We start from the raw sequence: 27709 nt of genomic DNA, 5'->3' as shown, positions 1-27709 counted from the left end.
TGTGCAACATGCAACTTAGAAAAATGCTTTTAAAAGCATTTTTCTACGTTTTCGCTATTTACCACGAGGTTTGACCTCGCGGTAAATAGCGGGCCGAAATTGCGAATTCGCAATTTTTAATAGGATGATGAATTGCATTTAAGGAATCTCAAATAGAGATTCCTTAAAAGTAATTCCTCGCAAAATAGCGAAATCGCTATTACCGATTTTTGCATTTGGGATGATGAATCCCAAATGCAAAAATAGCGCTCGCAAAGGGCCAGATTCTCAGAATCTGGCCCTTTGCGAGCCGATTTCGGCTTGATGAATCAGGCTGTAAACGTTTAAATGTAAATGTTAGAAATGGTAAATCTAACACTTTAAAAATGCAACATAGATCTCAAAGTATACACACAGTGTAGCTTATGTCTGTAAACAGAAATACCTACACCTAGAAATAAATGGTTACTTACCCAAATGAGTAGTTTTGAGAATGTTCCCGACTTACTTGCTGTGCATTATTTAGCTATCTAGTTACTGGGTCTGGAATTGTCTCATTCCTCTTTTTAGGTCTCGGTAATATCCGGTCGAAGACCGGAAGTCTGAGAATTATTGTTACTTAGTAGGCTGCTTTATCCCCGCCTCTGTTTTCGTCTCTCCTCCATTGGCTGGCTTCCTAAACAGAGGCCAGCCATTGGAGGAGAGAGCCATCCCTCCAAAGAAGCTCCGTCTTTTTCGGATTTGGGGGCGTGATTTTTTGCGTTCTTTAGACAGTGACGTTGTCTGTCACTCAGAACCACAAAAACCACGCCCCCAATTCCGAAAAAAATCAGAAGCTTCCAGCTGCCATTTTGCAGCTGTCCCTCCGAGCACCTACAGGCTCGCACGCAAGTCCGCTCCCCAAAAACTTGGTAATGGAATGTTGGGGTGCTGCAGGCAAGTAGCGGGGTGCACAGTTCAGTCTGTGTGGGCCCCCAGTGCTGGAACAGTACGGCCGCTGCAGTATCGGCGGATGGCGGTCCGGGGCTCTGGGCTTCCCGGCGAGCTGCCTTCCTCCATCCTCCGCCGCTCGGAGCAGGTACCTCCCCCTCTCAGCCTCGAGATGTCTTTCCCTGAATCTTACAGTGTAGCCAGCCTTTCAGAGATAAGGAGCTAGTGCCTAACCATCTTCGAGTCTCAGACAGACCCTTCTCCAGATAGGGTAGATTAAGCTGAGGTGGGACGTCATTCTCATTCGCCACGAGGATAAATACAATATTTGCGTGGCGCCGGAGGATGTGACCACGGAGTGCATTCATCATCCGACTGTCGCACTAGCACACCGGTGAGTTCGCCCGCTCGCTCAAACACAAGCCTTAGACACAATTCCAGCTGGGCATCCTCCGTCTCCTAGTAACTGCCTCCGAGAGGAGACCCGGAGTTTGCATCCTCTGTGATCTGTTCGGTGTGCGTTTGACAGCGCCGAGGTACCGGGGCATATGATGATGTTTCATATCTGCCTGACTTTCAGTTAGGTAGAGTCCTAGGAGCTCGCAGGTGCTGAATGTATTAAAGAAAATTATTGTATTATCCCCATGTGCAGCCGTCATTGTAGAGAACTCTGAAGTGCTCGAAATTTAAATTCATGGTTTGTTAATATTTAAGCATGCTGTAAAATAATTATTCCATGCAGTTGGCAGGGCTAATATCTCAGAAGGAGATACCGTCCCATTTTGATTAAAAGTTTTGCTGAACGCACCCGGTAAATCAAATGTGTTTCCGCAGACATTTTCCTGGAAGCAGAATAAGGAAACTGCATGCAGTATAGGAGGCAGTCATTGCAGGTCGTGCACGTTATTCCACATTCCAAGCCAGAAAATGTGTGATGACCGGTAACTAGGATGGAAACACTGGTAGGAAATTATAACCTCTGAACTGGTTATATGGCTGCAGTGTTCGCTACTTTGTAAGAATCGGTATCTCCTAGAGCCTCACATCCTACAGAATGCATGCTTGAAAAGTGCTTTAGCTACCAATATGAGATCTGATTATTTGAATGTCTGGGGCACACTTGAGATTTTACGACCTCTCTTGTACACATCTAACACATTTTTTAAAATACGTTATTTTATTTTTTACGGGATTCCTTATGATTGAATCACATATGGTGACGCAGAGCTCAGGGTTGGTTCTAGGGTCATGCAGTTCTAGCCACATAGGTTGCCAGCAGCAAGTGGCACTTGATAAGCAGCTAAATGGAACTTCAGCTGGTATGACAAAACTGTTTTACCAGCCATGTGCTGGACCTCGCATACACCAATACAAGACAATCGCCAAGGGTACCAGCAGCAGGTGTGGTTGCCTCCAAAAGCTGAAAAACATTTCCATTTCTAGTGGTTCTGCATAGCTGCTCTTTTCTATGCAAAAATGCTTGTACTTGGCAGTGCGTACACAGAACGACATTATGAAAAGATATAAGCAAAACAAAGGTGTGTGTCCTACCCTTGCCACCTTTACTGTTTGGCCGATGCCCCCTCAGTGACACAAGAGCTTGTTTTTTAACCATGGTGCATCCATGCATTGCCCAGCATGCAAAGTGTTTAGACAGAAGGTGCCTCAGCCACATCAAGGGCTTAGAGGCGTTTGTAGTGTGTCTTTTTATAATGCCCTTTACACTAGAATAGGCTATCGCTTTTGACTCGGGATGCACAACTAGGAAAGTGAGGGGCTGTGGTCATTAACCCCCAATGTTTATCAAACTAGCTGTCTCACATCGTCCTAGAGCAGAACGTGTTTGATGCTTTAAAATTCATGAAACACATTGCCCCAGACAGGCAGAACTTGGCATGCTTCCCAAGAGGGTGGCAGCGCACGTCATAAACACATAAATGCCCCAAGGGAGAAGTCATTATCGTGATGTTAATCGCCCTACGGTCCGCCACTACACCCTTATGTGCTGACTCTGAGTACAGTACGCCAGAACTGCCTGCTCTGCCAAGGAAGGTACGGAGCATTACTCCCAGTCCTTGAGATGTCTCGGTCGGTGCACCTCTACCCTGGCCTGGCGCACTCTGTTATTGCAATACAAAGCTAATGCCAATACAAATGACAATGCCATTTATTTAGGGATACAAAAAAGATAAAAAAAATAATGAGCAATTCCAATAGCTCTACCTATAATATTGCCGAGACCATTGCATTGTAAATGCTTGTTTTCCTCTCCTTCTGGGAACCGTCGCCAATATGGTCGATACCTCCTTGTGATGTCAGACATACACTCATGAAAGCCCCAGGCGTGCTCGCTATCTTGAGAATCTTTTTTCCTCTTCTGGTGACCTTAACTGTTTTTGGACTTCCTATTTCTCTTTTGTACACTCCCTGTTCCTCTCAGTTCCTGCTCACACTGCATTTCTCTGAAGGCAGGAGGGTCACATGTGAACCCAGGAAATTTTACAGCAGCAAAACCGCTTCTACAGGTAAGCTACCATTTCGTTTTACAGCGTGAATCTTTTCGAGATTCAGATACTGTCTATTGATTCTGTAGTGGTTTCACCCCCCCCCCCCGGAGGTATGGGGAAAAGTGAGTGGGAGTTTGTGAACAGATATCTTAGTACATTTGGCCCCTGTTAAAGTGCAGACATCCTTTATGCCAGTGTCACTTCCTTTATGCTTGTGGCGTTCACTCTTGGTTTCTCACCTACAGCTACAACCACTAAACGTATAAAATGTTTGCATGGTTTGCACGTTCCACCTCATCATAGTCCCTTTTGTGATTGGGGAACCCTTGTTTGTTGATGCGAAGGAAAGAAAAAATGGACTTCCTTTCCTGTATTGTCTTGCTACTTGTAGGTGTAGAGGACTGTCCTTCTGACGTCTAGTGTGTGTAGAGCCGTTTCCACTTGCGTCAGCGGCTATTGGAAAAGGGACTTATCACTTGGTTAATATGGAAATGTGAAATGACCTTTGGGAGAAACTGTAGGTTTGTTTTCATGACCACCCTGCCCATTTCTATATGAAGGCAAGGTTCTTGTATTGTGAGAGCCGGTAAGTCACTCACCCTATGCAGCGAAGTGATTGCAATCAAGAATGCTGTTTTGAGTGTTAAGCATTTGAGTGCTGCTTTATGCCTGGGCTTGAAAGGAGGTCTCGTTTGCCATGGTAGCAGCGGGTTCAGTTTTCACACTGGTGTGGGTGTTGACCTTGGTGGTGTCTCTCTTATAGTTATAAGAATCTTTTACTAACTGGTGTATTAAGAAACTCCTTCCTATAGTGTCCCGTGTGTATGCCACTATACCAAATATGTGCCCCTTTAATGCTTTGTATGACTGTTTCACATCCAAAAGGAGGTAGGTACTTGATAACAGCGTCTCTATTAGCCCTGCCTTCCTGCACAAGTGGTAATATCTGACCCATTTGGTGGTATGCTGTAGGCCTCGAAGGATATAGGAGAACTTCCATGCATTTTTAGGGAAATCTCAAGGTCCAAATTCTCTGTCCTAAGGAGCCATGCTGCTAAGCTAAGGCTGGCTGTTTCTAGCAGACATGCTTATTCCCCGTGTCGTTAGTCGGTTCTGTAAAGCAGGTAATTATATTATTCTGCCTTATTCCATGTCACCAGGTCTTTATCTGCTCACTGCGGGGTCATCATTATAAGTGATGTGGCTGTTTGTCTGCATTTGCTTAAAACTAGTAGTAGCAGTGGGATTGGGGGGAAAAGCATATGCAAATTTCCCCGACCAGTCTATCGATATAGCATTTTTTTTAGATAGATGGTAAAGATACCTGTAGGTAAAGTTTTGGCATTCTGAATTTGAATATGTTGCAAACAGGTCTTTTCTAGCCTGTCCTATTACTGAAAGCCTCTTTCCGTGATTTCTTGATTTAGCTCCCACTCATGTGAGGCACCAGCTTGTCTGCTTAGTCTGTCCACTTCTACGTTTTGCACACCTGGCAGGTGCATCCCTATTAGAGTTATATCACTTTGTATTGCCTATTTCTATATTCCCTGTACTAGTTTGCACATATGATCTAGTCCTTCCCTGTATGTTTAGATTTAATATCGTTGTTGTGTTGTTCGTCTGAACGGCACCTTGACATGCACATGGAAAGCCTTCAGTGCCGGAAAAATAGTTTTTTGCTCTAGCACATTCACATGCTTCACTGCTTCCAGAGAATTCCATTGACCCCCTAATGCTCATGTTTCCCATGTGTATTCCCCATCCCGTGTGGAATGCATCTGTAGTAACAGTTACAGAGGGAGCCCGTTGTTTGAAAGGGCTGCCTGCTGCAATAGTCCCTATCTTCCACCATTGTATTTATCTTTGAGCCTGCTCTGTGACAACCCATAGCTCCCCCTGCTTGTGACCTCTGGCAATGGATCCTGTCTTTAGTTAGCCTCGTGTGGAGTCTGGCATACAGGTTTAGAAGTATACACGAGGCCATCCTATCCATCAGTTTCAACACCATCCTCACTGTCAAAGGCTGTCCCATCTTGTAGAGGTGCGTTTACTCTATTAATACCAAAATTCTCTTCGGTATTGGGAACACTTTGGCTTTCCTCAAGTTTAGTGTTGTTTTTAAGAACACCTTCTCTCTCTCAGGGACTGGGGATGATTTCTCTAACGTTCGGAAGAATCCGGACCTATATAGAATTTGCATCAAATCTGTATGCTTTTTTTTACATTGTGCCGGCGATTTCGCATTTACACACCAATTGTCCAAGTAGGGGTGTACAGTATCTACTACCTTCAAAAGTGCATTTTTACCACAGTGTTTTATTTCGTAAACACCCTTAGTGCACTTTGAATTAGAAATATACACTGTCTACCACAAACCAAAGATATTGTTTGTGTCTGCTGTGCATCAGGACGTGCAGTGCATCGAGACGTGCAGGTAGGCATCCTTGAGGTCTATGGTTGCAATATAGTCTCCTTCCTTTAAGAGTGGGATGACTTCTTTCAGTGTGGTCATCTTGAACTTATGGGTCTTGATGAACTTGTTCAAGAATCGGAATAGGTTTCAGTGTCAGCTCTTGTTTCGGAAACAGGAAGTGTACAAAGTTCACACACTGGTTGTATTAGTTTCTTGGTACCTTCTCTATTACTTGTTTTTCTTGGACGTCTTTTACTTCTTGCTGCAAGCAAATTAACTCTTCCCTTTTCCCAGTTCTCTTTTTAGGTTTCACCATCGGTGGTTTGTGTTGAAGCTCCATTATATATCCATGTCATATGATACGGAGTACCCATTGGTGACTTCTCTCCACCACCGGAGGATCCTCCTATCCTGCCCAGTACTGGTGTTATATGTTTGGGCCCTCTATTTGAGATTCATTTTGATGCAGGTCCCAACCCTCTTGGCGGTCTGTCTCCTTACTTTGGAAAGAAATGGCATGGCATTGTGGTGTGCCGCAGACTGTGATGTAATGTGCCCTGTGGGGTACTTGACTGAACCTCCCCCACTATGGTTCTCTTGATCGGGGCACCCCTCTTCTAAAGGACTCCTACGCTACAATACCCTATTTCTTTTTGCTGATTCGCTGTCCTTCATTTGTTGGAGCCATTCATCCAGCACTGCTCCAAACAGTGCTTCCCCATAAAGAGCATACTGATAATTGATGCCTGTACCTGACACGCTTAACTAGACATGCCTTCTCTGGTGGTACATATGCACATCTGCTTGCTAGCTGGGTCTACTGAACATAGCAGTAGCATAGCAACACTTGAAAGGGTCCTCCTGCAAGGTACATGAAGGGGGGCCTCCCTCCGCTTTTAATCAGGAGCTTTCAAATCAGAGCACAGTTCTGAGGGGGCCCCTGGAGCTTGCCTCGCCTCACACTGTGGGGGCTTCAGGGGCCTATGTTACGCCACTGGTACGTAGTGTGGATTCAGACAGGTTTTTGTGATGTTTTTCCCCTCCAGTATCACTGCCTTAGTTCTCTTTCTGAAATGCTCTGAAAGATGTTGGAGTAAACCTATCTCATCACACTGCTGATGCCCATATATGTTCAGGAGGGCAATATGATATCCACCATTGTATAATGGATGACCTCTGCATCTTCTGACCCACTGTTTAACTCTTTTACTTTCACTTTCTGGTGAATGGCCTGTGAATGAATATGCCACATTGCAATGCATGCGATACATTGCATGCATTACAACGCGGTCGTTACAACAACTGCGTTGTTACATTGTATAACATTACAACAAAATGCTGTACGAGGAACAGGATATTGGAATAGTATAATTTACTATTCCAACTCCAGTCTGTGCAACAGTAGGGACGGTGTTGGATTTTAAATCCAACACCTTCTGCCCCCTACAGTAAGTTGTTGTAATGACTTGCGTTGTAATGGCATTCGATGTATCGCATGCGATGTAAACTATGTCTTCCCCTGTGAATGTAGAAGCACTGGCTCTCTTTCTGGCTCTAGACATTGTTATAGAATTATAGAATCAGCTAGGATGTTTCTTATTATATATGTAGGATCCTGCAAGAAGTGTAAATATTTTTTCTTCACTCTGGGTGCAATGTGCTTAGAAGAGGCTGGATCATTAATTTTTTCCTTACCCTGGACTAGGATGCTTGGCAGCATAGGCAAGTACTGGCTCTTTTTCTGTGAACATGAATCAGTTTGTTCCTCCTCTAGGTATCCAGCATATGTGTCCGCTGCCCTCTTAATAGTGGCCTTGATGGGTATAAGTCTAAGTCTTCTTCTGGTGAGTCTGTGTCCTGCCAGCAAAAAAAGGGTTTGTAATATAGCTCCTCATCATCATTATTGCTCCTTTTCTTGCGGTTTAGGTGTATCAGAAGAATAGGGATCTGTGTTTTCCTCCTCTGGTTCGTTAGTCTCCTGTATCGTTGCAAGGATTCTGAAGGTCTTGAGAGAATTGTCAAACTTGTTCTTCCTCTGGAGCAGTCCTGCCATTTCATCTTCGAGTCAACATTATTTTTTCTGAACTTCAAGCACCAACTGCTCAGTATTGAGGAAATATTTAGTTTTGGCATCTGTATTTCTTTCCATATGGAACTCCTTTGCCGTCCCCTGGATGCAATTCCCTTTTGGAGTTGAGTCAGAGTTTGAGGGTTTGTCACAGACTGTGTCTCTGTGCTTGGACCTGTAGAGCTCTATTTGTTTTGACTTCCCTTTGACTACCAATGGCGAGGATGTCTTGGAGGACTTGGAGTCCAAAGTTCTCCGCTTGACCCGGCAGAAGACTCTCCAGCATTGCAGGCATATGTTTATTATAATCTGTGTCTTTCAGAGCTTTCTTGGCAATTCCTCTTTTTCGAGGTCATCAATGCTCTCCTCAACGTTGAACTCTTCCCTCTGCGCTACTTTCCGGTTCCTCTTGAAGTACAGTTTTGATACCAAATTTTCCATCTCTTTTTGTGTTTTTCTTTCAGCTTTGTCTGCTTTTAATTTGCTGAACTGCAAGCTGGAGGTCTATATCAAGCTTCGAAACCCAGTTGTGGACAATATAATCGGAAGATGGCGGCCACACACTGGGGCTTTGAGTGTGCAAGTCTACATCCGAAGGGATGGACAAATCCACCAAATGGTCAATTACTCGGGGGGGGGGGGGGGAGTTCCAGTTCCTACCACTAGATGGTGAAATAATGTACAGCATGTGAATCCAGAAAAGAATCATGCTGCAGAAAAACACAGTAATCACAACAGGCAGACAGTAAGCTAATTTCATTAAGCCTAAAACTGGTTTTCTGAATCCAATATTCAACTACCCAAGTCTAAAAACACAACTTTTTTCAAAAGAGTCTCTAAAACATGAAACACAGAGCCTGTAAACAGGGCTCCCTAATCCTGAAAACAAGAGCTTCATCAATCCGAAATGAGAATTCCTGAGCACTTTCTATGAATATAGATCACTGAGTCCAGCAAAAAGGCAATCTGAACTGCAAATAGCAGACTAGCCAACATATGAAAAAATTTCACCGTGTGACCCCCTCACACATATGCACCCCCCAACAAGGCTTCTGCCAATGTTCACACCCTGTAAAGTACACGGCTACCAGAGCCTCCAAACAATTAGCTGGAACCTGCTCCCTGCAGGGATAACCAGCTAATTGTGTGCACACTGTGTAATACCGGTTCCTCACTGGGTGACCGTCTGAAGGGAGCTGATATCGTGTGATATTTGGTATAGACAGCTCCCTCGGCCTGTATAGCGAGCTCCTTAAGTCAACAAACAATATTTCCATCAAGCTGCAATGAGAATGTTTCAGCTTGTAAGAACTTCCTGTCAGTGACAATCCACTTATGAGGTCAACAAGAGCTTATTGAGCCTGTAAACAGAGTTCACCAAGCTAGTGAGCAGAAATCTAAAAATCTGTAAAAAGCCTGTGAATTGTACAGTCTATGGTTATATTCATGAACATGTAATCAAACTTCATACACCAAGCGCAATAAATCCAAACCCACTAGATCAGTGAGAAAGAAAGCAAATTGATGTCAGAGGCAATTGGCGGATGGGGTCTACTTCCTTGAGGTTTGTTGTTTTTAGTTTGATGTGGATATTAAGTTATTCAAGGACTGTTCGAACTACATTTTCTATGCATATCTTTATATGTGTATTGTAAACCATTTATAAACTAATAAAAGAAATACAGAAAAAAGAACTAATGTGAACAGATTTTCCAAAGCCTATAAACACAAATTAATATGCCTAAAGACAATTTTCTGTGCCTATACCAGACCTTTATAGGACTGTACTGAGACCCATCCGATCTGTAAACGTAACTTTATCGGCCTGTAAACAGTGCAACCTAATCTTAAAAAAACGGACTTTAGCCTTGTGGAGACAGGTTGATGAGCCTGTGCATACAACTTCATAAGCTTGAAAGCATAGCTTCATAAACCTGCGTTATAACTCCTTAATTCATGTTACAACACTTACATAAAAGTTGTTAAAAAAAAATTGTTTAAATCTGTACGGAGACTTCATGTAGATCGTCAACTTCATTCAAAGTCTGCTGCAAAAGGAACGCCACGTTTACTCTAGGACTTTATGTTTTTACCCTCTTGGCTGCCAACAAACTGTCAAGCTTGTGCACATTACTCGGAAAAGACAACAACATACAGCAAGCTAGTAAACACAACCAAGGGATGTATAAACATATAGAATTATGGCTAGATTACTGTCATGAAGGGAGGTGTTTTTCAACGGGTGGGGTCTGAGTGACATGAAAAAGAGGAGACCAAAGCTCGATAGGTTTATGATGCAGCTCACAAGTCATCGGTGAAAAACCACCCCTACTGTTGTTCCCATCTAAATGTTATGTTGTACACGGGTCACATACGCCTCCAACTCAGAAATGTCGTGTTTCACAGATATCTAAATACGGACTAAAGGAGAGGGTTTCTAGCTCCAGGGTCTAGCAGTCTTGCTTTTAGTACAAATGAACTGTTTACAGCGGGCCTGGCCTTTGACCTGGCGTCACGTGGGCCCACGGCGTTCAACGTGCAGCTCCGCCGCGAATGCTGACGTGGCGTGCGTTCGCTCTGCTCTTCAGTCAGGTGAATGGCCCGCTAGTCATGCAGTAGCAGTGTTGTTCTTCGTTCAGGGAGTGAACGAGGCTTCAGAGTGCAGTGACACCACCAGGAACCTTTGCAGGAATGTCCTAAGATGTATTTTGAACAACACTTGGCGCGAGATCGTTGTTACGTCACAGCATTGGAAAACAAGTTTTACACTGCCCTTTTTACACAGTAAAGCAAACTCCACAAACTTCTGAACAGAACTATCCACGCTTGTAAAGGAAACTTCAGTGAGAGGTCTCCGATGCTTGCAAAAAGATTGCTCGAAATCCTGTAGTTAGACATCTCCAGATCATTCCCCATCACAGAAATCTTTCTGTGATGGGGAATGAAGGATACCAAACATGTGATGAGATTAGGGATATGGAACATGAGCGAGACTCCACTGAAGTTCTGGTAGTGAGTGAGAATCCATTGGAATGTAGGAGACCTTTGATGGGGGATTTAATGAAACTACTGAGGAAAAGATGCTCGAATGGAGTGTGCGAGGCAACTGACCTGAAATGGCAAGCAACACAACTGATAACATCCAGGTTTGGACGTTTTTTGGGGTTCTGAGAACGCTCAGTACAGCAAAACTAAGTTGGGGGGGCTCTGACCACTCACACTTTCAGAGATCCCCGAATGCACTGTTTGCACCTTCATGCTACCCTGGTAGGAAAAGGTGCATCTCCAGGACTTCACTCTAACCCTGCCAATTCTGCAAAAGTGAGTGTCAGCGAGTGGTGGGGGGCGAGGGGGGTGGGGGGTGGGAGAGAGAGAGAGAGAACAAGCAAACTGTCGTGTATTTCTATAGGTTCTGAATCGATCCCCCTATTCCTGACCCTATTCTGGTTAAGCTACCTAGCTAGTTAACTAACAGTCAGCCCATGAGGCAAGAAATTCCCCATGATGCAGATACCGTTATCTGACGCAGTCACACTACGGCACAGGAACGTGTTATCTGATTAGGTCATAACGCTTGAGATCTAATTAGACAAGCGATATTCCTCCAGCCCCTGATAAGGCATACGACGTTCTCATAACAAATCAAACCTATGACAACCTGGATAATCCGTGCGGCCATTGTTTTGATTTCACAGAGAACTTTAGTAAAGAATGTGCTAACGAGCAAGTCGTATGACATCTTTATTGACGTACCTATGTCCATCCTTACGTCAATCCCGGCACCTTTAAGGTATAAATATTGCCGACCTTGCCCTATGCAAAACACACGCGTGGTGACAAGACGGAGCAGCCATACTTGCCGAAGCCGAGAGCAGAAGCAGACCCCGCAGGCAGCAGCCCCGCCTTCCTGACGCGCTGAGAGACGCGCTGCTATCTCAAGCCGAGAGACCCAGCACCGGCGCTTCTGGGCAGCCCTCGCAGGCAGCCTGGAATATCGAGAGCAGAGAAAGAGATACCATTCCTCATTCATCCTAAATTCCAGGTACAGAACTGAATAACCCCTCCTAGAGAATTCTTTAGTTATTCACTTGGCAAAAACAAACTTAAACTAAACTGTAACTTTCTATTCCCGCCCACGCATTAGACTTAGGTCAGGTACACGGGGTAGGCGTATTTAGAAACACCAGTTGAGTACGTTTAGTCAAATGTATATGTGTATGTAAATATATTTTATTCATTTTAAACATCATATGGCTCAGAAACCATATCAATGTTTTTACAGTATTATTTTATACTATTGCTTCTAATGTATGCACTTTACTTAACTATAAGTATTGCAATAATATCGATCCATTTCTCTTGTACGAGAAAAGAGACTGATCAATAAATAACATCTTTTATTGAACACGTCCGTCTCTTCCTTTTCTCTACATTCTGATGAGACTAAGAATGCACGTACTGACTGAGTAAAATAATTGCCTTGTGCTCACACGACTCTCGAGATTGACTCTTGATTAGGGGAGAGCAAAGTTGTCATGTTCTATGGTTGTCAGAAACTAAATCCCTTCTTGTCTAATCAGGGGAGTTAATCCTTCCTTGAACATTCGAGAAAGTTTCTAGCGAACTCTGAGCTTAGCTGGCAAACCCAAAAATTAAGTCTAGTATCGACAGTAGTAGACCTAGTTAACGTCTGGCCTAGGCCTTTACTGCTGTAGGCACTATTCCAATGCGCAGAGCCTATTGGGAAAATAGGAGCTACACTACAAAACGTTTGGGGGAAACTTGATATGTAAGTGTGTGAATGAGCAGGCGAGAGGGATGGTGTTTGTAGTGACCCAGAGTCACAGTCAGCAGTCTAGTGTTTTGTATGCCCTACACTAAACACCCACCCACCACTGATGTCACTGGTCAGGTGACACAGCTTTAATAAAAGGGGCCGAGCCCAACATTACATTGGCGACAAGGAGGGCGGACGCTAGCCACGCGTGCCGCAGCTGAACATCCCCGGAAAAGAAGAAGGGAACTGCCCATGTGCAGGGCACCCCTGGGGAAAGCGGCGCCGGCCGCCGAGAAGGCCCGCGGGGCGTGTGCTGTGCCCCGGGCCTGAAGATCCATGGGGAGGTGACCGGGAGCTCACCCCGCACCTCCATGCCCAGCGTGAGCCTCCCGGCGTGAGGAGAAAGTGCAGCGGACCGACTAGAGCCCACCTGTGCCGGCCGCAACAGAGCGCCACGTGGAGGCGCGGCCCGAAGTGCCCGGGAGTGAGCGGACCGACGGGAGCCCACCCGCGTCGGCCGCAGTGAGGCCCCACCACATGGTGACCGAAGCGGAGCCCACCCGCGAAGTGCAAAGGCCCGTCGGCCGAAGGTAGGCCCATGCCGTGACCAGCACCGAAAGCGGAGCCCACCCGCAACGGTCACAACAGTGCAAATGGCGGCCGCTTGCCAGCACCGCCCGAGAACACACTAAAAGCGGAGCCTACCCGCTACAAACATATACTGTGCCCCAAAAATAAGTGCGAATGACGCCCGCTACTGCCCCTGTTAATAAGGCAAGACTCGCGGAGCCCACCCGCGGCCTGCCTGCAGCGCCCCCTCCCCCGCCGCATGTGTGAAGTGCGGCGGCGGAGTGAATAGACTTGACCTGAGAGCGCCCGCAGCGTGAGGGGAGCTGCCGGGCGCCGAATGAATGAAGCGGAGCCCACCCGCGATTGCACCGAGCAACGCTGACACCCCCACCCCGCGCAGCGTGTGAAGTGTGGAGCTGCGACGGCAGGGTGGAGAGGAGTAAGCAACCAGCGCCCAGACAATCAAAGCGGAGCCCACCCGCTAGAAGGAGCCTGCTGCCCGTCAAACCCCCACAGCCCCAGTGACCCACTGCTGGGGACGGGAGCGACGCGAGCCCCGCCCGCCCAATGAGCCGCCCTGAAGCGCTGCACAGCAAAGGGCTCACCGGCAGCCAGGAGGGTGCACGCCCAGACAGCAACCTGCCGCAGCAGCCCGGCCCCCTGCGAGGCATCTGAAAGCGACCGGCAGCGTGGGGAGAGCTGCCGGGCGCTAGCAGTGCCCCTTGGCAAAGTCACCGGTTGGCTGCCAACAGTGCCGATCCCCGCGCAGCCAGGATAAAAGAAAGAACGAAAGACACCGCAAAAACAGAGGGAGTCCTGCCACCGTGCGCGGTCCAAGAAGTACTCACAGAGTGACAAACGTGAGTGAGACCACGAGGAGCCCAGGGGCAAACCAAAACGTGCCTGGGGCCGAGCCGGCCGGAAAGTGAAGGAAACTGCCCAGGACATTAATCAGAATTAAAACAACACTGCCACCCAGTGGCCAAACTGCATCACTGCGCCCACTGCAAGGAATAAGGAACCAAACAAGCCCACGGCAAGGCAAAGAGACAAAGGCAGCACAGAGCTGTTTTTTCCACAGCTGCAGATAGCTGGAGGACGGCGCAAGTACGCGCCAGAAGAATAGGACTGCGCACCAAGCCAAGGAAGTGACCCCAGTGTATAACCAAGCCCGCAGCAACGCGAGCAGCAGACAGCAACACTGGGACACAGCAGGTACTGCAGTTTCAGCACGGACACAGTGTTCACAAACCCACCGTCACTGCCCAGTGACACAGGACAGCATAGAACTGCGCAGGAACGCGCCAGAAGAACAAGAACACTGCCTCACCAGCAGCGCAGGAACGCGCCAGAAACGCAGGAACACCCCATGAAGCGCAAGAAGTATCCAGGAGACAGCACAGGAACGCGCCGGAAAATCCAGGAACAGGCAAGGAAACGGCGCCGGGACGCGCCAGAAGCGCAAGGGACACTTCAAGAAACGACGCAGGAATGCGCCAGAAGCAAAGCATTGCGCAGGACTGCGCAAGGGGTGAAGGAACCCCAATGCCACAGAACAACACTGCGCAGGAACGCGCAAGGAGTGAAGGAACTCCACACCTCAGGACAGAACAGGACTGCGCAGGAACGCGCAAGGAGTGAAGGAACTCCACACATCAGGACAGCACAGCATTGCGCAGGACCGCGCAAGGAGTGAAGGAACTCCACACCACCACGACCGAGTAACGCAGGGATCGCGTCCTCGGAGACCTGTCAGTAGGTCACAGCGAAGATGACTTGCCAAAAAGTCACCGCCAGATGCGGGCCAGTCAATTGGTCGCCCGGAAAAGAAAAGGAGAAGATGACCAGGCAGTTGGTCACCCGGAAAGAAAAGGAGAAGATGACCAGCCAGTTGGTCACCCGGAAGGAAAAGATGACCAGGCAGTTGGTCACCCGGAAAGACAAGCATTTACAATGCAATGGTCGCGGCATCATTAAAGGTAGAGCTATTGGCATTGCTCATGACATTTCTTTTTTTTCTTTAAATCATAAATAAATGGCATTGTCATTTACATTGTCAATACACAGCACTCTGCACTCAACAGCACACACCACTCTGCACTCAACAGCACACACCACTCTGCACTCAACAGCACACACCACTCTGCACTCAACAGCACACACCACTCTGCCCTCTGCCCACTCTGCCCTCACTACTCTGCCCTCTGCCCACTCTGCCCTCACTACTCTGCCCTCTGCCCACTCTGCCCTCACTACTCTGCCCTCTGCCCTCACTACTCTGCCCTCTGCCCACTCTGCCCTCACTACTCTGCCCTCTGCCCACTCTGCCCTCACTACTCTGCCCTCTGCCCACTCTGCCCTCACTACTCTGCCCTCTGCCCACACTACTCTGCCCTCACTACTCTGCCCTCTGCCCACACTACTCTGCCCTCACTACTCTGCCCTCACTACTCTGCCCTCACTACTCTGCCCTCTGCCCACTCTGCCCTCACCACTCTGCCCTCTGCCCACTCTGCCCTCACCACTCTGCCCTCACCACTCTGCCCTCACCACTCTGCCCTCACCACTCTGCCCTCACCACTCTGCCCTCACCACTCTGCCCTCACCACTCTGCCCTCACCACTCTGCCCACTCTGCCCACTCTGCCCTCACCACTCTGCCCTCACCACTCTGCCCTCACCACTCTGCCCTCACCACTCTGCCCTCACCACTCTGCCCTCACCACTCTGCACTCTGCCCACTCTGCACTCTGCCCACTCTGCACTCTGCCCACTGCCCACTCTGCCCACTGCCCACTCTGCCCACTGCCCACTCTGCCCACTGCCCACTCTGCCCACTGCCCACTCTGCACTCTGCCCACTCTGCACTCTGCACTCACCACTCTGCACTCACCACTCTGCACTCACCACTCTGCACTCACCACTCTGCACTCACCACTCTGCACTCACCACTCTGCACTCACCACTCTGCACTCACCACTCTGCACTCACCACTCTGCACTCACCACTCTGCACTCACCACTCTGCACTCACCACTCTGCACTCACTACTCTGCACTCACTACTCTGCACTCACTACTCTGCACTCACTACTCTGCACTCACTACTCTGCACTCACTACTCTGCACTCACTACTCTGCACTCACTACTCTGCACTCACTACACACACGATAACGGCAAGTTACCCGGGCTGTGCCCAGAGGCATTAAAGTCTTTGACAGGTGCTGGGCAGACTCACTTGCCTGCGCTCGTGGTTACCTTCCACTGCAGGCTGCACACTGAACCACTGTGCCAAGAATGCCCACTGCTACCTTTTACCAGCACCCGCTGCTTATTGGGGGCATTACACTGGCCCTGTACTTATAACTAGTTCGGGGCTAGTAGGCAAAACGCACTTTTCCAAAGCTGCTTCATGTTTATAGTCAAAGGCGACCAAAGCGCTGCGAGGCACAGTGGACTACCCTTACAAACTAATACATTTTAAGAATGTAAAGCTCTTGCACCAAAAGGCGTATGTCTACCAGGTGGCATTCACTACATAAACGCTCATAAATTCACTACTGAATAAATAAAAAAGTATTTAGGTGGACTGTTTAATCCCCTCTGGACAATCCAGTGCCTTGACATGTTTGAATGGCTATACTTTTGATAGAGCAAGCTTCGCATCGCGACTTGCTCGAGTCATGAACCTCGCCCGTGTGTAATCAATTAATAAAATTTGTACGTCTTCTTTTGTTTTTATATTCGAACGAAGTAGAGGAAGCTTGCGTACGTGTATTTCTAATACAACTAATCCGTGTTCCTAAACATGGCCGCCGATTGAAAAATTGCTTCTGCGCATGCGTCAGTCACACTCACGTGACCTGACGTAGTTATAAGTTTGGTGGGAAAGGGTGCGCATGCGTAATACGCAGCTTTGGCAATAACGTGGTACTGCTCGTGCAGTTGCTCTTGTGACAGTGTATATGTTGCTAATTTCTAATTGCATAGTATATTTTTATAGTGATAAGAATAAAGTACAAAATTATGACATGTAATGCATTCATTTATTTCTATGTATTAATTTGTTCTCGCTTACTTTTCATGTACTGCGGGGAATGGGGGCCCGAACCGGTTGGGAGCCATATTGAAGGTCCCTTCTGCGCATACTCGTGGTGCACTGAAAGGTGGCAACAGTGGACAGTGGAACTCAGCCAGCTGGCAGCCACAGTCAAGATGCTCATGAGAAAGCCACTTCTGCCCTACGAGAATGGAGAAAGTTGCTCCTTATATGATACATTGTGTGTTGCGATATTGTTTGCTGTACAGCTTCCCATGGGAACCCCAATCTCGCTAGGCGGTACCCAGAGATGCAAAGTAGGCCTCCAAATAGTCTATTCTGATTGGTGTGTTACCCAAACCCTACCTTAGGACCAATCCAAATTGAGGGATTCTGACACTTTGCAACATTGGGGGGTGGTACACCGTCCCAAAACAGTATATCTACCCTGGGTTCACCTAGGGAAATTGTCCCGACTTGTCTGGTTTAGCTGACCTGTCACTGACCCAACGCACTCAATAGGTGACTGAAGATACAGAGCGCTGCGGAGCACTCTGTCCGAAATTTGACCATAGACTCTGAAGGTTTTACTGAACCTTAAGTGCTGGCGAAGCACTTTGCTGGGGAATTCGCTGACCCAATCGGGGTCATGATCGATAGCTGCAGAGAGGGTGGAGCGCAGGCGTTGCTTCCGAACTGCGGGTGCTGGTCCTGTCCTGAGGGTCCTGTCCGAGAGGTCCTGTCCTGATTCCTAATCTGAGGGTTTCCTGTCCTGTCCTGGGTGTCCATTCTGCACCTGCTGTCCATTGAGGGGTATCCTTCCTTGAGGGTTTCCTGTCCTTAACTGACCCGTGGCCAGGGTTTGGTTTCCACACCAGTCTAGGTAAATATCACTCTGAAAACTCTGAACCTTGCACCTTTCTGAATTTCTGTCTTTTGCTTCAATAAAGACATACCTTTGCATATGTTAATTTTCCATGCTTTTTCGCAACCATTGAATCATAAAATCATTTGCATTGGTTTCGTAACGTGTTCCTATGTTATCCTACCTGTTAGAAATTATATTTTGCATTGCAGTTTGTCATTTCCTGATATGGTCTAGAACCTCCTTACTTAAACTGTCTAAAGAACTTTTGCCTTAAAGCATAGCGTGTTCTCTCTTCATAGACTCTCCTATAGATATAAAATGTCCCGAACTCCTGTCTCATTGTTCTCTGAGATAATTCTAGAATACTAGTCCTAATCGAAGCCTATCCCATCTTTAGTGATTCATCTTAAACGTTCTAATTCCTGATCCTCCATTTTAAGTGTGTCCTGGTTCCATTAGTTTATAAATGGTTGCACCGACTTATTTACTATTCAGCTATGTACTTTCTGTTATTCTGACTATCGATTGCTTAATTACTGTGAATTTGATACTCTCTGAATTTTACTAAATTAGATAAAGATTTTAAAACTTCCAGTTGTCCGTGGTCATTTTACAAAGATTATTGAATGTTATTTGTTGGGTTTGTATTTTGCTGCCTTTCCTTTTACAGCTAGCTCCCTGATCCATTGTGGTCATAGGTACCCGCGTCGGTGGATGGTAGGTCGGGTACGCTGAAGAATAACGAAAGGAACTCACAAATTATTGATAGCAGACCGTGAGGTCATCCGATCAATGTATATGGTGATTTGAAATATATGGGCCGGAAGTGGCAAAATTATTGGTCGGGTGACCCGCGCGCTCTATCAGTATTTTTCTGGTAGCAGAGTTATGGTTAGGGAATAGTTAAAGGTTAGGTAGGACTAGTTAGACTAGCCAAGTCGGTAGCTGCTAACATTATTGCTGCTACAAGAGCGGCCGTTTCGAGGAATTGATCACTCCTTTGAGATGTGTTGCTTTTAAATTTTATGAATTGTTTGAAAATTGTTATTCTTGTTCTTATATTGTTATATGTATTAATCCATGCGTATGTAAACCGCTTTGTTAAGTGTTGTCGGAACTCCCCGGGGAATTGAATGGCAAAGTGGTGAATAGAATCCATTTGCCTTGAGGTCGCAGGCTCAAGGAAAGTTAGGTGCAGGTTAGGTAGAACCAGAAGCACTAACTAGGGTTTTTTCTGAATACATGTGTGAATAAATGTTAGTAACGAGGTTCATTGGCAAAATTCCCATAGTGGCGTAACCTAATAAGGGTCACATCGGAAGAGTAGCAGGTTCATCGGAGCTTGGGTGAAAGCAAAGGGGTCCGCTGGGAAACCTTAGACTCTGATATATCCCGGAAAGAGTGGATGGGTCTAGGGAAGTAACAGGTTCACTGATGCTAGAGTGAAGGGTAGGCGGAAGAGATCTACCCGTAGTGTGTGAAAAGTAAATGGAAGTAGTTTACTTGCAGTAAAACAACTCTTTTCTGTCTAGGCACTTGAGCACTGTGGCGAATGTGTATTCGTTGTAAAATAACCAAGCACTAGCACTTTAGAAAGAAAGAAAGTTTCCGTTACCTTGTGAAGGGAGGGAGTCAGTCGCGAAGCGTCTCTGACGTCACTCCGTGCCGCGCTGGGATTGGTAGAAACAGCGGGCGGGTAGCGGGGCTGGAATTGTGAAGGAGGGGTAAGCGCCGAAGCGTGAGAACTGTCTCGCGAAAAGGCCGCGCACCCATTGGCCGAAAATATTTGAACTCGTGCACCCCATTGGTCGCACGGAATTGCAAGACGCATTCTGATTGGAGGTAATTTTGTAAACAAAGTTAAGCGTAGAAATCTTATGTGGCACTCGTATACTCCAGAGACTAGACCAGATCCAAGAAACCTAGGTTTTGAAAGGGATCAGTGGAAGGCTAATAGATACGGCATTATGTACGGAAATAAGCGAAAAATGTCCCTTGTAAATAAGGTAAAGAATTACTTCAAAAAGGACAAGCCGATTCAAACTAGAGAGGGCATTGTTATTCCACCACCAAATACTCCCGCCTCTTTCATGATGTTTGACAGAGGGTACAATACATGTGTGTGGTTAGAAAATTGGGTGAAATACACAAAAGACGACGGAATAACGGCCTTTCCGTTAGAAGGTACCTTTAATGGTAGGATCTTATTCAACTTAAGAACCCGAATGAATGAATTACATCCCAGACCGAGACTAACGCAGTATGAGGCATTAGAGGAATGGGAGATTGAGGCTTTCCAAAGAGAAAAGCCCCGAATGGATAAAGGGCTGACAAAGTATTACCCAAAACTGAAACAAGAAACCAGAGACAAAAAGATGAAACAATGGAGACAGAGTATGATTGTTGAGGGACTGTTTCCCATGATGCCAGCAGAAGATCCTCCTGGGGGGGGGAAAAGAACAGAAAAGACCAAACATTGGGGGCCCCTGGGAGAATCAGATGATGAATTGTTAGATGACATATGCATGAGAAGTCCGCCTCCTTATAATGAGGGACACCGACCTTCGAGTGCAGGAGATATTCCCCGGAGACCTCTACAAAGGGAAGAGGTCAGGTCCGCAAGTGTAGGAGGGGATTATCTAATTCCTCCTTATACTGAAAATCTAGGACCCGTAGAACCCAGAAGTATTTACCCAAGGAGACCAATTGGTGGGGAGGCGGGATATTCACGGGAAGGAGATTTTTGCTCTCATCCCCCCTACGGAGGTGAGGTGAGGTCTTGGAGTTCAGGAATGCCACGATTACAGTCCCGGGATGAGGAAGATCAGAGAATTCTAGGCACAGGAAGTCTGTTTCAGAAACCTAATTATGGCGGAGGACCAAGTGAGACACATCCCACTGCCCCGAGTTATGCTCCCATTCTAACCCCGCAGGTGTTACATGGAAACACGTTGGAAAGGTTATTAGAAGAGAAAGAGCGAGAAGCGCTAGGAAATCAGAGAGCTGAGATAATACGGAAAATGTCACAGCTAAATGCAAGTCCTGAAGCCTTAACGATCCCAGTAACAATCGGACCGGTGGTTCGGTTGTATGGGGACCGTCAAGGAAGTCCGAAACCTCCCGTAATTACTCCTGTCATTGCACCGACCAGACCAGAACCATTAATTATAGATGACCAGACAAGTGAGTGCGAGTCGGAGGTCTCGCTGCTAGATCTGCCCGTTAGAAATACAGGAAAAAGGATCCAGAAAAGACATAATCCTTTTAACGCGAGGGAAATTCAAATGGAATCGACCTCAGGTACTAAAAGTGTCACCTTGGTGACTCCTGAAGAAATCGAAAGATGGAGTCAAGAATTTGAAAAACAAGCGTCCCCAACGAAACCTTTAGATCTCTACAAGCTGAGAATAGAAATAGAGGAATTGATGGCAGGAAACGTAGGATTAGATAGATTAAATACCTACTCTGAAGACGAAATGCTGTTTATCTGTAAGAGTCTCACCCGAGTACTTCATGAAAAACTGACAGACACTGCTGCTAGCATGGGAATAGATATTTCAAGATCAAAACCACTGCAGAAACCATATAGGGCAGATTTCTCATACAAGGATTTGGAAAACTTGAATGTTTCAGGGAAAAAAGCACAGGTCAAAGAACTATTGACAGTATTGCAGAAATGGGGAGATGTGGAAAGCCAGATGGGTCAAGAAGAAGGATGAGGCCAGGTCTAGGCAGACAACTCCCGAATTTGTTCTAAGGGAAACTGAGAAACCAGAACAGTTATGCCCTATGCGCGAAGTACCAGGTGGAAAGTATGTGCACGTTCCATGGTCCAGACAGGATATTGTGTCCTTTACTAACGATTTCCCGAAATTGCGCGAAAAGCCAGTTGACTGGTACAGGCAGGTGGAAAGGTTCGTGAAGGTGCAAAAATGCCTGTGGAAGGACCTGGATGGGTTTTTCGATATAGTGGTCCCTGTAGATCTATGGACCGAGTGTAAAATAGCCATAGCTTGGCCGAGTGAGGAATACCCAAGAGATGACAAAACAGGGGAACCATCGAAGGAAGTGATGAGAAAATATGAACAAGTAATTCAGCATCTGAAACTAAAAGTGCCAGCAAAGGAAACTGATTGGACCAAGATAGATAGAACCACGCAGGAAAGAGACGAGACAGTGCACTCCTTTTATGAAAGGCTGTTGCAGGTGTTCAAAACATACAGTGGAATAGATAACATCGAGATGAAGGATATGACACATTTTATTTACAGGTTTGTAAATGGTTTAAGACCCGAAATTTGTCAATGGATAAAAGATAACAAAATCTGTTGGCATACTAAAAAGATGGATGAGGTCCTACGGTACGCAAAGTACTGTGAGGACGAGATGGCAGAAAAGAAAAAGGCTCTCAAGGAGAAGGTTATGTGGGCTCAAGTGAAGCTCGCAGAACAGCAGGAAAAACAATTGAATAAAATGGCCAAAACTACTCAGAACCAAGGTCCTGGGGGTGGGGGTGGAGGAAAGCCCCGGCCCAAAATGAGCAGGGAAGAGGCTAAGAAGAAATTTCCCTGCCACCAGTGCGGAGAAATTGGACACTGGCGAGACGAGTGTCCCTATTTGCCGGATGATAACTCCAAAACACCTGATTTAACTCCACAGACGCAGAATGAAAGACCAAGAAAGACCCAACCACAGGTAAAAACGATTTAGTTGCCCCGAGCACCAAAGCAAGTATTTAAGGGAAAATCCACGCAGGGTGATGACGTAGAAGTTTGGGGAAGCAATGAGAACAGAAATACAGCAACTTCGCAGTATTTACTGAATGATACCTTCCTTTGTGATGACCAGTACTGACGGGGCCTGAGAGGGGAGGACGAGGAGTGCGTACTTGGCGCCTCCTTGCCGGTAGACCAGTCAGGGCCATACATTGAAGGAAAGGTTGACGGAAATGATGTCACTTTTCTGTTGGACACTGGCGCTACCCGTTCTACTGTGAGAACAGTGGACGTTCCAAACCTACCCCTCTCGGGAGAAGCAATCCAAGTAGTGGGAGTATCTAATCAATTGATTAGTACACCTGTTACCGAGCCCATGGAGATCTCAATTGGAAACTTTAAGGAAATGCATAGATTTGTCGTTTGTGACACCAGTCCAGTGAACTTACTGGGACGTGATTTGCTGTGCAAAATGAACTGTACCATCTTTTGCACACCAAAGGGTGTTGAAATTCAGACCCCAGATGAAGATGGCATTTATAAACTAATGTTAATCAGACCTGACTCAGAAATTAAACGAATGACTTTGCAGGATTTGCCCAAAGAACTCCAAGAAACAGTGAAGCCAGAGGTATGGGACTTTACCGGAAAAGATGTAGGATTAATGAAAAACGTAGACCCCATACAGATAGCCATCAAGGACAATGCAGTATACCCTAACACTAAACCCTACAGAATGAATGCAGAAGTGAGAGCAGGTGTTGCCCTGGAAATACAAAAATTGCTAGAAGGAAACATCATACAGGAAGTAATGAGTAGCCCATGCAACTCACCCATTATGGGCATCAAAAAGCCTAGTGGCAAGTACAGAGTAGTGCAGGACCTAAGAAAGGTAAACAAAATAGTGGTTCCTTGTTGTCCTATTGTCCCGAACCCAGCAGTGATTCTGTATCAGATTCCCTGGGATGCTGAGTGGTTCACTGTGATAGACCTATGTCATGCATTCTTTTCCATTCCCTTGCATCCAGACAGCAAATTTCTTTTCTCATTTGCATTCAACAGTCACGTGTATGTCTGGAACAGGGTCCCCCAGGGGTACACAGAGAGCCCCTCTATCTTTAATCAGATCTTGAAAAAATGCTTGGAAACTTTGGTCTTACCTGGAAATTCTGTCTTGGTGCAATACATTGACGACCTCTTGGTGGCGTCCAAAAGTCATAAGGACTGTGTGATTGACACCATTGCCCTACTGAATCACCTGAGTGAGAAGGGACATAAAGTGGCCCCTGAAAAATTACAGTTCTGTGCAAAATCAGTGAAATATCTGGGGCACCAGATAGAGAAAGGCATCAGGAAAGTAACATCAGAAAGAGTGAGAATAATTCAAAAGATGCAGTTACCCCGTACTCAGAAAGAAGTCAGAATGTTCCTCGGAGTGATAGGATACTGCAGGCAATGGATTGTGGGATTTGCAGTCCTAGCTAGGCCCTTGATAAAAATGACCAAGAGAGGAACACCGGATATTGTAGAATGGGATGATGAAAGCTTAACAGCCTTCACAAAATTGCGAGATTGTCTGTGTACAGCCCCTGCGTTGGGAATGCCAGACTATTCCAAGGAATTTGCCCTGTTCTGTGACACTCGCGATAATTGCGCGTTGTCAGTCCTAACCCAAGAACATGGCACAACCAGAAGGCGAGTGGCATATTTCTCTGCCACCCTGGATCCAGTGGCTGCTGGATTACCAGGATGTCTGAAAGCAGTAGCTGCTACTTGCACAAGTTTAGAGCAGAGTGAATCCATTGTCATGGGACATCCTGTAACTGTGTATGTTCCACATGGAGTGGTAATTTTGCTAACAAGAACGAAAACTCAGTATCTCACCCCTAGTCGGCTGACTAAATACGAGAGGATTCTCGTGGGTGCTGCAAATATAACAATTGTCAGGTGCAACATTCTGAACCCCGCCACTCTGCTTCCCAACTCAATGGATATGGAAGATGGGGAGGAAGATGAGCATAACTGCATTGATTTAACCGAATTTAGCACAAAGCCACGCCCAGACATTAAAGAAACACCTTTGCCTAAACATGACATGGAATTGTTTGTGGATGGTTCATGCCTAAGACATGAACAAGGAGGCCTGAGTGCTGCCTATGCGGTAGTCTCCTTAACCAAAATTGTAGAAGCAGGTTATTTATTTGAAGTAAAGTCTGCACAAGTAGCCGAATTGATCGCTATGATAAAAGCTTGCAAATTGGGGAAAAACGTACGCCTAACAGTGTATACTGACAGTCAGTACTGTTTTGGAGTTGTGCATGACTTTGGCCAATTATGGCTACAGAGGGAGTTCCTGACTTCATCAGGTACCCCTATTCGAAATGGAAAAGTTGTTCAAGACCTTTTAGAGGCAATCCAATTACCAAAGGAATTGGCAGTGGTCAAGTGTGTTGCCCATAAGAAGGACTTTGACCCTGTATCTTTGGGAAATGATTTTGCTGATCGAGTGGCACAATTATGCGCCAGGGATCGATTGATCATAAATCCAAAACGGGGGGGGGGGCCCGGAAACAGCTGCCAACGTCGAGTGTTTGAAGAAGTGCCTACATGGGATCAAGTGAGAGAATGGCAGCAGGCAACACCCTGGCAAGAGAGAGAGAAGTGGAAGGAAGAAGGGTGTAGACCAAGACGTGAGGATGGTGTCATCTTGGGCCCAAATGGTATGCCTGTGTTACCCAGACACTTGCTTGGCACAATGGCTAGATTGATACATGAGGGATCACACATTGGTAGGGACGCCATGATTCTGTATTTCCAACAGACTTGGTACAGCAAAAAGTTCAGGAAAGTAGCAGAGTCCCTCTGCCAGAGGTGCCTGTCATGTCAACAGATGAATCCAGGCAAGAGAACAATGGTGGAACTGGGGAAAATTGGAAGGTCAGGGGGTCCCTTTGTGAGAATACAGGTTGATTTCATCACCATGCCACGTTGTGAGGGGAAACGATATGTCCTCGTCATTGTCTGCCTATTTTCAAAGTGGGTGGAAGCTTACCCTACTCCCCAAAGTGACGCACTGACAGTAGCAAAGTGTTTACTGAAAGAACTGATACCTAGATTCGGGGTTCCAGTCACTATTGAATCAGATAGAGGCCGACATTTTCAGAATGATGTGATCGACCAACTCTGTAAGGCATTTGGGATCTCGCAAAAACTCCACTGTGCATATCATCCAGAGGCATCTGGAGTAGTGGAACAAATAAACGGGACTATCAAAACAAGACTAGCGAAATTGTGTGATGCATCTGGCATGACCTGGGTAAAGGCCCTGCCTCTGGTTCTGATGGGACTCCGAAGTATTCCAGACCGGAAGACAGGCCTGAGCCCTCATGAAATCCTGATGGGAAGAGTGATGAGACAAGCATGGGTACCAGGAAGCAAATTGTTGAGTATTACTGATGATTTGGTGCTTGAATACTGCAAGAGATTAGGTGACCAAGTGGGTTATATCTCTCGCCAGATCGGAGAAGACGCCGTCGCCAATCCAACGACTCCTCTCCACAAACTGGTTCCCGGGGACTGGGTCAAAATCAAGAAGCATACTCGGTCGAGCTGCCTGGCACCAAGGTGGGGACCGAAGCGCCAAATAATCCTGGTAACAACCACAGCAGTGAAGTGTGCAGGTGTTCCCCATTGGATCCACGCCAGCCACACCCAGAAGGTATTACCAGACGAAGAGCCTGGAGAAGGAGGCCGTCCAGTAGAGGGGCCTGCAGAAGCAAGACCAGAAGTAGCTGACGACGTACAGCCCAGTACCAGTCGAGCTGAGGGGTCCGCAGACGTTGGTCCAGGGGTAGCTGATGACGAGATACCAAGAGTCAAGCCTGCTGAAGAGTTCCCAGAAGTTGGTCCAGACGTAGCTGATGACGAGCTGCCAAGCATATGGCCAGATGAGTGGATACCCTTGATTGACCTCACCGAAGACCCAATCAGAACAAGAGAGCGAATTTGGAAAGGTAGAGAATGGAATAGAGAGGAAAAGCAAGGCACAGGCGAAGAACCTCAGACTATTGAGATTCACGTCAAAACTGAGGAAGGAGAAGGTCAGACAGGGACTGAGCAAATAATTGATACACCTCCACTGACTCCTGATGTTGAAAAGGGACAGACTAGACATAGTGTAATAGTTCGAGCAGAAGAAAATCAAGGGATCGAAGTGCTCGAACAGGATCAGATAGGGATAGAAGAACGTGTTCAGGACACAGAAACAGAGACATTTGAAAAACAAACACAAAACTCTCCTGAACAAGGCCAGATTAGTAACCAGGCAGAAGAAATAGATGCAAGTCCTGGAACTAGTGAGATAGGAAGGGAAGAAGAAGAAGCAGAATTGCCACAAACGAATGAAATTAAAAGGGCAAGAGAAGAGAACGAAGCCCAAGTGCCAACTAAAAGACTTAAGAAAAGAAAGCATATTGAACCTGGATTCATAAAGAAATTGAGACTGAGGATAAAAACGGTAGAAGAAAAACGTGCAGAAGAAAGGAGAAGTTCTCGCATAGCAGAGCAACCAGAAGACACTTCCAAAAGAAGGAGCGATCGAATAAAACGACAAAACAAAAAGTACAAGTCTCCTGAATGGACGCTCGTTTTGGAAGAATTTGAAGATCTTGATATAACTGACGAAAGCGACGGAGAACCAGTCGCTGAGTACTCTGCAGAAGAAGAAGACGAGCCACCGTGAAATTCCACAAAGTAAGCTACTCGTGTAAAGAGACAAAGAGGGGTCGAGAAACTTCTTCTGAGCCAAAATGTCTGATTCAAACGTGAGTGGTAGACCTAGTCGCA

The 27709-nt window shown here is 46.5% G+C and overlaps 1 protein-coding gene across 8 annotated transcripts in view; it reads right to left on the bottom strand.

Annotated features, from left to right (window-relative positions):
- Nucleotides 1-27709, bottom strand: part of SOX13 (SRY-box transcription factor 13) — a 259045-nt gene that overhangs the window by 88256 nt on the left and 143080 nt on the right. The gene's annotated exons all lie outside the window — the stretch shown is intronic.

The sequence above is a fragment of the Lissotriton helveticus genome, chromosome 5_1 (genome assembly GCF_964261635.1).
Source record: "Lissotriton helveticus chromosome 5_1, aLisHel1.1, whole genome shotgun sequence".
Lineage (NCBI taxonomy): Eukaryota > Metazoa > Chordata > Amphibia > Caudata > Salamandridae > Lissotriton > Lissotriton helveticus.
The sequence above is the reverse complement of the archived record's forward strand: the minus strand, read 5'-3'. Positions and strand labels throughout refer to the sequence as shown.